Raw genomic sequence first — 9873 nt, 5'->3', positions numbered from 1 at the left:
AGAAATGACGATAGGAATTTTCCCAGAGGATGAAACAACTGAAGGACTTTAAAAAAATGAGATGGTTAAGTATTCAGTTGCAAGTATTTTGCCCTTCTATTATATAATGTAACACTCCCAACCCTAATACACACGCACACTATTATGGTTGAAATTATATCCTCTGAAAATTCATACATTGAAGTCCTAACACCCGCCTGCCCCACCCCCAGCCCCCAATGGTACCTCAGACTGTGACCTTATTTGGAAATAGCGTTGTTGCAGATATAATTAAGATGAGGTCCTACTGAAGATGGGCCCCTAACCCAATATGACTAGTGTCCTTATAAAAAGAGAAATTTTTGACACAGACAGGGAGAACGCCATGTGAAGATTGGAATTATACTGCTACAAGCCAAGGAACTACCAGAAACTAGGAGAGACGCCTGGAATGGTCCCTCCCTCATGCCTTCTGAGGAAGCACAGCCCCGCCGACTCCTTGATCTCAGACTCCCAGCTTCTAGAACTGTGGGACAAGAAACTTCTGTAGTTCAAGCCACTCAGTTTGCGTTACTTTATTACACCAGCTTTAGGAAACACACATACACACACACAAATCCCATTGCCCAAATCTCCAGTAAAGTCTGCAGCACACAGAGCCGTGAACAGCGGCACTTGAGTACTGAGGGTTTGTCAGGAGTCCAGTAAGTAGACACTATATGCAAAAGGAACAGGGCTTACAGGGAGCAGAACGCAGAGTGGAGACCAAGAAGGCAGTGGAAGCAGACAGAAGTGGCAGAGGGGACACAAACTCCCTTCATTTGTGTTGTCAGAAAGAATTTTCAGAGCTCTTGAGAAAGCATCTGGGCTACTTACTGCATAAGGGATGAAGATTGTAACAATTTTTACCAAATCACAAAGGACCAAATGAGCTCATTAAGCTGGGGAAGTTAGAAACAGCTAGTGGCTGACATCTGGCTCACACGACTAATGATGTCAAGTGGATGTCTCCGGTTCATTGCTGGTGAGTCGCGTAAGTCATGAGCAATTGAAGGAAACTGGCTCACTGCACCATCCCTGAAAAAAAGCAGCCCCCACAACCATCCAGGCTGCTCTGACCTTGGCCTAATGCTCATGATTGCCCGCACAGTGATAATGAGTTTGCTATCCTCTGGCTTTTAGAGGTAAGGGAACTTGGTCTAATGCCTGCTGACTCGTAAGATATAGGGGCCCTGGCCTGCCTCTGATGTGATGTGGGCACTTGAATTGGGAACGATTTCCACTTCCTCTCCAGCAAAGAGTGGTGGCTAAGGATGGCCAGCTAAGCATCCAGAAGCCTCACCCAAGAACCCTGTCTCTGCCTCCAGGGAAGGGGGTGGAAAGAAGGAAGGAGCAGGTTTGTTCCCTCCTTGCCCTCTGCTTTTAGCTCCTCTACAGGCAGCTGCTGTGAAAAAGCGTTAGAGCTGCTGCTGATTCCTATCAGATAGGAACTCCGCCAAGCATAGCCAGCCTTAATGAAAGGCTGCTTATCCTACATTAGTCATTAACTGGGTGCAAAAGTGAGTCGACAGCCTTCTGCTCCTCAGGCAGTGCGCAATCCAGAAGGGAGTGTAAACAATGAAATACAGGACAAGGTTAAATGAAGTATAGGCCAAATGGAGCTAACGTGACATGGTACAGGGATTCAGAAGAGAAACTGCCTTAGCTGTGTCTTGGGAGATCGAGGAGGGCTCCACACAGAAGGCGGCATCTGAAGACTAGGACAAATTTCCAGAGCCGGAGTATCCAGAAATGGCATTACCAAGCTGAGAGAATTGTAGGAACAATGATAACTTAATGCTTTTTCAGAGGCTGGAAGTATAGTTTGGAAACTGAAGATGGAGAGGTTTGATTTTTTTTTGTTTTGTTTTCGTTCTTTGTTTTTGCTTTAAAAAAAAAATTCCATACTCAGGAATTTGGACTTTGTCCCTGTACACAGTGGGAGAAGCAATGCAGGTTTTGCAAGGTCGTCTGTGTTCTAGAAGTGTATGTGTAACTTATGGATTCGATCAATAACACCCTCATTGTATTCCCAGCATTCTGCCAGGCACCATGGCGCCAAAAGGAAGACCACACTCTTTACTCTAAGAGGCTACAGTCAATTAAAGAGATAATGCACAGACCCAGAATCAGAAAGAGAGCTGGGGAAGAGCGTCATAGAAGCACACTGGCTGCAGGAATTCAGAAAAGGAAAACCGACCAGGAGAGGCTTAATGGAGGAAGTGAGCTGGGACTGAGCCATGAACAAAGTTCAGGATTAAAATTGCAGGAAGAAAGGAGAAGCACATTCTGAGATTGAGCAGGAGGGACAAGGTGGGACAAAAGCAGCATGCACAAAGTCTGTTAGGGTAGTGGGCTTGCAGTCCTGAGGATATAGACTTGGGTTTGGAAACTAGAATTTGGAAACTGTGAACAGAGGCCATAGCACAGCAGGTTTTTCAAGTAGTACCACCATGACATGTACCAAAGTCATTTCCTTTCCCTCAAACCAACGCAGATACAGGCTACATAAGGGGACCCATTTTATTCCCTTTTTCCAATACAACCAAACCTAGAGATGCAACCAGGAAACTGCAAACTGCAACCTGGTGCTAAAACACATTTTTGTTCCTTTGGGAAACAGCACAAGTTCATCAGCCTAGAAAGTCCTCAAACTTTCTTAAAGCTGATGTCCAGGAAGTGCTAGGTCAGTGCCTGGGCTCTAGGAGGGACCACAGGAGAAATGATCATACAAAATCATGGCACAAAGTGAAAAACCAGCACGCACCAGGCAAGTCATGCACATATGCCCAAAACTGAACTCTATGCCTTTAGTAGCACTGACTAAAAATAATCCCCTATGGAGGAGGCAATGTGGTGTCTGGGAAAGTCCCAAGGTGGAATCCTGGCAGCATCACTCACTGTATGACCTAATTGCTTTAAGCTTCAGTTTCCTCATGTGTAAAGTGAGAATAATAGCATCTGCCTCATAGTTCTGACATAAAGATGAGGTGAGATGACACATGCAAAGCACCTCGCATGATAATTGGCATCGAAGCAGCCCTGGATAAACTCTGGTTCCTCTTCTTTTCCTCCCATTGGTCTCATAGTGTAAAGCCAGATCAAGAGGGTCAGTGTGATTTGGGGAAACTAACCAAAGGAATATGATGATAATGAGGCTTGAAGTCTCAGACCACATGAAAGGTCTCCAGGGCATAGCCAATGTCCAACTTCTGAAATGACTCTGAGATTGGTATCTTTTTCAGATCTCACAGCTTGGTCAATGCTGTCCCTCCATCACACTTAACATCAACTGTTAAGACAGGATCTATTATAGAATGCTGGAGGGAGGCCAGCACAGCAGCCCTGAAATTCTGTCCCCTTCTCCCAACTCAGGCAGGATGGGAGTGAAGAAGAGGGAACTGAGGGTACCAAAACAGCTTCTGAAGGTTCAGCTCACGTAGGAGGAGCAGGGGCAGAGAAAGCCAAATCAACACTCCTAAGATTCAGGAAAAGAAAAGTCCTCAAAGTAGAGTGCAGCTCAAATGTCAGGAAGGCAGAACCAGTTAATAATCTGACTTGACAGGCAGCCAAAAGACTCAGGGTAGCTCATTTAACACGTGGGTGTGAGGCAGCCTAGAAGACAAAAGCACAAAAATAATAGCAGGTAAAATATGAATCAAGCTACTAAGCAAGTCAGACGGAGAATCTATCGATTGCCAAGTCTGTTGGATCCCTACAGGATCCTTTCCCTCCATCCCTCTTCTTCATTCCCACTGCCCTTGCCCTGATTCAGGCCTCTATTACCTCCCACCAGCTCAGAAATACCTTGATTTTCTAAATATACAACTCTCATCAAATTCCTCGTTGCTCAGCAAATAAAATCTAGATTTCCTAACATGATATTCAAAGCCCCCCATCATATGACATGACCTCCATCTTAAACAGCCTGTTCCCTTTCCAGATCCTTATGCTTCAAGCCAAACCAAAATAGACACACACTCAAATCTCTGTATTTTTCCATTTCAGTGATTACGTTTGAGCTGTTGTTTCCCAGCGAGTCTCTTTTATCCTTTGTATTCCTTTCCCAGGGCTGCCACAACAAATTACTACAAACTGGGTGGCTTAAAACAAGAGAAATTTATTCTCTCACAGTCCTGGAAGCCACAAGTCCAAAATCAAGGTATTGGCAGGGTTGCTTCTTTCAGGAGGCTGGGAGGGAAATCTGTTCCATGCCTTTCTCCTAGCTTCTGGTGGCTGCCGGCATCCTTGACATTCCTTGGCGTAGGGCTGCCAATCTCTGCCTTCATCTTCCCATAGCCCTCTTCTCTCTGCATGTCTCAAATCTCCCTCTGCTTTTCTCTTAGAAGGGCACCATTTAGGGTGGGCCCTAAATCCAGGATGATCTCATCTCTAGCTCCTTAATGTAATTACATCTGCAGTAACCCTTTTGCCAAATAAGGTCATATTCACATGTTTTGGGAGGTCATGTCTTTTGGAGGGGCTACAGTTCAACCCCCCTTGTTCTGCAAGACTTTGCTCTGTCGCTGTCTCCTCTGTGAAGTATGATCTGATGCCAATCCACAAGAAGTAATCTCTCCCTCCTATAAACTGCCAGGACATTTACCTGAATTCTACTTGGTGTTATTGCATATTTGTACACAGGACTTATGTTTGGGTGAATTGCCAAACTTCCACAGACCTCAGTTTCCTCATCTTTGAAACTGAGATGATAATTACATCTACTTACAGCATTGTTTTGATAAAAAGAAGTTTTAAGGGACTTAAAGCAGTGCCTGGACATAGTAAGCCATTAATACCATTATCTTTATTGTTATTGTGGTTGTCATCATCTTCCTACTATATTGTAAGTTCCTGAAAGACAGGCATCACTGTGTCCTCTGCAGTATCTAAGGAGTGACTTGCACAGGGTAATGGATGAGTGACCATGGTGGGGGGAAGATGACAGATAAACTGTCTTGAAGTAAAATTGTAAAGGGAGACATGTTTGGAGATGTTATGAAGGGATTGAGCTCTCTAACCCAACTCTCCATCACAGTGAAGTGCTCAGGTCTTCCCCAAATGTAGAGAGTCTCTCCTTGGTCACTCCTAGGACATTTCTGTCAATAGTTACTCCCTTTGACTTACAAGAAGCCCAAGTGGGAGATGTGCCACTCAGTGGCTCTTCTGAGTAAGCACAGCATATCCAGAGGAGAAATCATTTTCATTAAGAGTGTCATCTGTGGATTTGTCATCATGGTAATTATATTTTATTATTCTCATTGTAACTTTTAACACTGACATGACTCTGAAATAGAAAGGAAAAAAAGGGAAGGGGAGGGGCTGACTCCTGATTTAAGGGAAGAGTGACTCATCGGCCCTAGGGAGCCTTCTCTCAGGAACTGGGTCGGTGTGTTGACTCACCTCGGCCTCGGGCCTCTTCCCAAAGGTGGCTCCCCTCAAGGTCCTCTTGGGGGTGTGGAAACCTTTAGGGCACTGCTAGTTCTTCTCTGTACACACCATACTCTCCCCCATGTACTCCCATGGGCTAATTTGTAAGGTTGCCTTCTAAAGGGCCAAGGCTCTTGATGAATGGTTCTGTCTTTTGTTTTAGAATACTCCGGTTTTCTAAAAGATGTTCACTATTAGAAGTGAGGGTGGTAGTTGCTCCTACCTGGCTGCAGAAAATAGTCCCAGCAACCCTACAACCACTGACTAGCTGTTTGGCAAGTGCCAGACACTGTACTGAGTGCATTACCGATGACCCCCTGTAATCCTACCACCGCCCGAGGAGAGTCCTATGACTAGCTCCATTTCACAGGGGAGAAATTTAAGGCTTACAGATATTAAGTCACTTGCCTAAAGTCACAATCCTTATGTGTGATTAGGCAAAGATTCCAACTGAGCTCTAACTCCCAAGTTCGGGCTCTTAACCACTGGACACCACCACTCCCCAGTATGCATTCACCTATTTCCAAAGAGAAAGGCAGATTTTCGCTCTCCACCACTGCAGAAAGGAGGTCCATGTGATATCAAAGAAGCTGGGAATGAAAATAACAACCTTCTTCTTGCGCTTCCCAGGTTAGAAATATGAGACAGACCCTTAACAGATAGGTAAACAGCTATAATCTCAGAAGTCTACCTGATTTTGCATAGGAAATGTTTCAAGTTTCCGGAGACATCTATCAGAATTAAATTTTTAAATGTTAACTCTTGAGGGGGAAGGTGGTACTGGAGAGTCATTCCCAACTTGACTCTAATTATACAGCATGCAAGCGCAGGCGTGTAGATTCATATTTTATCGAGGTGTGTACAAAGTGGAGTTCAGTGAGAAGGCAGAAGCTGAAATTCTTATATGCACTTTCCCAAGCAAACATTGTAAAACCTAATCTGTGCATGGCAGGGGGCAGGTAGCTAGGATCAGGCATCCCTGAATGTGTTGTGACTGGGAAACCATAAAGCATCTCTCTCCTGCCCAGAATCAGTGCTGGTTGATTCGGTTCTGTTTCCACGTAACAACTGCTAAAACCCTGCTCGTAAATAACACTAACTATTTATATGCTTTAAAAAGTAATGTACAAAAAATACAATGAAAATACTGTAAAGAATACATTTTTTTTGTAGAAACTGTCTGATAGCAGATGTCCATACAGAGAGAAAATAATAGGGATTAATCAAAAAGAGGAAAAAAAAAGCACTTGTGAAATTTCAACTTTTGTCTCTAATTTTGCATGAAATTGAGCCATTTTCCTGGGAAAATTAAAATACAGCAAGTCTTCTCTACATCCAGAGTGTGGTACCACCAGGGAAGGAAAGCTGTAGCATTAACGGGGAAGCACTGTGCTGCCTTTACTGTTGAGGATTTTCAACGGACTGAGATTGGTGAGCCAAGGCTATGGTGACTAAGAAGATTATTTGTGACAACAGTGCATCAGAGCCTCCTCAATTAAGTCATGATATAGGCTCCTTCCCAGATGCAGACGTTTATGCTCCATATCCACTGTGAAGGGGAAGGATGAGTTATTGTGGGATATTTTTATTTCAAATGATTGCTGAAAGGACAAGAATGCATCAAAATTTGATCTAGACAAGACCTTCAAGCAATGCTCAAATCCACCTCCACATTCTTGGGTATAAAATCCGTGTGAGGAGAATTGGCAGCTGACTACAGAGATTCATCACAGTGAAATGTCCAAGGCTCCTAAGAGGGAGAGAAGGCTGCATCTAGCAAAATTGCCACCAGACTAAAAAATGTTCTCGCCTAGTGTGGCCTCAAGAAACCTAATCACATTTATGAAAATTCTTGGTTTTCAGCTTTTTCCTAGGCAGCAATATTGCCTCTCACATTAACACCCATCAAGGCATGAATGCAGATTACTCTTCAAGCATTTTCAATTGGTTTAACCACTGGAAAAAATTGTATCTCCTTGTATAAAAATATACCAATATATTTGTATCAGTTGGTACAGACTGATCCTATTTATTTTTGGTAGTACCCCCTGATCTTTTGACACAGAGAAATATTCACTTTTTATTTTAACATCTAGGGGATCCACAGACCGCTTTGTACTCTGGCTCCAAAAGCTGTTCCCCAAACAAAAGGAAATTCCCTTCATGGAGGGGAAACAGCACCCCCTAGTGAAACAATATTTCCCAATATTCCTTCAGTGGTGCAGCTCCATCTCCATTCCACAGCAGTGTGGGTGCATTTTAGAGGCTAAGGCCCCATGCCTAGGGCCTCCAAACTTTTCAAGGGCCAATAAAATTGTTTGAGAGCTGAGAAAAATCTGTTGGCTTCAAAGTTTTTTAAATTCTAAAGCTCAAATTAATGTTTGATTAAATGTCTACAAAATATGACATATCAACTAATCACAGCAATTCAATTTTTAACTAGTTATATATACATTACACTTAATGTATGATGTGGGTTCATTTTAATATTTTCTATGATGACAGACAGAACCTCTTAAAAAATAGTTAAAAGCCTATTTATTTTTCATAGAGTTGACCTTCCTTAAAGACTCTTGATCATTGACATGGTTCATCAAAGTGTTAACTAATTACTCTCTTAAAGACATTAAAAACAATACTTTATATGTGCAAAGTGCTTGGTAAAAGTTTACACATAGTCCCATTCACCTCATTTATCTTTATAATAGTAAATTAAGAAATGATGAATTAAAATTTTTGGATATGGTGGGTTTTGGGTTTCTCTCTCTCTCTCTCTCTCTTTTCTTTCTTTTTTTTTTTTTTTTTTTTTGCCAAAGTACAAAATATTACAAATTCTGACGCAAAAACAAACAAAACTATCAGAATCAAAACAGATTAACAAGTGCAGTTCAAATGAAAACAAACCACTAATTTGAAATGGCATATGTAGACTTTGATGGGGGACAATACATAGCATGTGGCTCCAGAGTCAGATATTCTGAATAGGAGCTGTGTGACCTGGGAGAAGTTACTTAATCTCTCTGTGCCTCAGTATCCTCAACTGTAAAATGAGGATAAAAGAATACTTACCTCACAGGATTGTTGTGATGTTTAAGTGAGTTTGTATAAATTAAATACTTATAGCAGTGTGTGGCCCATAGTAAGAGTTCAGTGAATACCAGAAATTATTATTGAACCAAACCATACAAATCTTCGATTCTCAGAAATACATCAATTTAAGATTTTGAATAAATTAACTCTTATCAAAACTGAAAACATACACAAAACAGTCACTCATCTTTTGTACTGAAAATTTTTATTTGCAAATGATTTCAAACTTTGAATTGTTAACATTTTATTCATTTGCTTTTTCATTTGCCCTGCAGATCACTGCAAATCTGTGTTCCCACTTCTTAATCATAATTTATGATGTGTTCATTTTCTATTTCTGAGTAACAAATTAAATTTGGTGACTTAAAACAACACCTATTTATAAGATCATAGTTGTATCAGTCAGAAGTCTGAGCACAACGTGACTGGGTTCCCTGCTCAGGGCTCACAAGGCTGAAATGAAGGGATTGGCCAGGCTGAGCTCCTTTCTGGGACTCCTTTCTTTGTTGTCGGCCAGATTCAGTTCCTTGCAGCTATAGGACTGAGCTTTCCATTTCCTTGCTGACTGTCAACTGTGGGCCACTCACAGCTCCTTTAGGTCACTCACCTTCCTTGCAAATGACCCCATCTATCTCCTAAGCAGCAATGGAGAATCTCCCTTATGGTAATTCTTTTCAAGCTTTGAATCTTTCTCCCAAGGAAGAGCCCAGTTCCTCTTAGGGCTTGCCCAGTGAGGTCAGGCTCAGCTAGGATAATCTGTCTCTTTTTCTTAAAGCTGACTGATTTGGGACCTGCAACATCCCTTCACAGAAGTACCTAGATTAGTGTTTGAATAACTGGGAGAAGGTGGGAATTTGGGGGGGGGCATCTCAGAATTCCGCCTACCACATATAAAGAGGCACTTTATAAGCCTCTGTTTTAGTCTGCTAGGGCTGCCATAGCAAAATACCACAGACTGAATGGCTTAAACAACAGAAATTAATTTTCTCACAGTTCTGGAGGTTGGAAGTCCCAGATCAAGGTGTCAGCAGGTTTGTTTTCTCCTGGGGCCCTCCTCCTTGGCTTGCACATGGCCATCTTCTTACTGTGTCCTCACATGGCCTTTTTCTCTGTGCATATGCAGCCCTGGTGTCTCTCTCTTCTTATAAGGACACGAGTGATACTGGATTGGGGCTTCAGCATATGAATTTGTGTGTGTTGAGGGGGAAGACACAATTTGGTCCATATCAGTCTAACAGCAAGACTAAGGGCTAATATTTGAGCTGCTAGGCAGGTACTGTGCTTAACATTTTTGGTAGGCTATCTCATTTAACATAAATCATTAGATTAAATTGT

This window comes from Camelus dromedarius, chromosome 5, assembly GCF_036321535.1.
Source record: "Camelus dromedarius isolate mCamDro1 chromosome 5, mCamDro1.pat, whole genome shotgun sequence".
In the NCBI taxonomy this organism is placed as follows: domain Eukaryota; kingdom Metazoa; phylum Chordata; class Mammalia; order Artiodactyla; family Camelidae; genus Camelus; species Camelus dromedarius.
Note: the sequence above shows the minus strand (reverse complement) of the source record.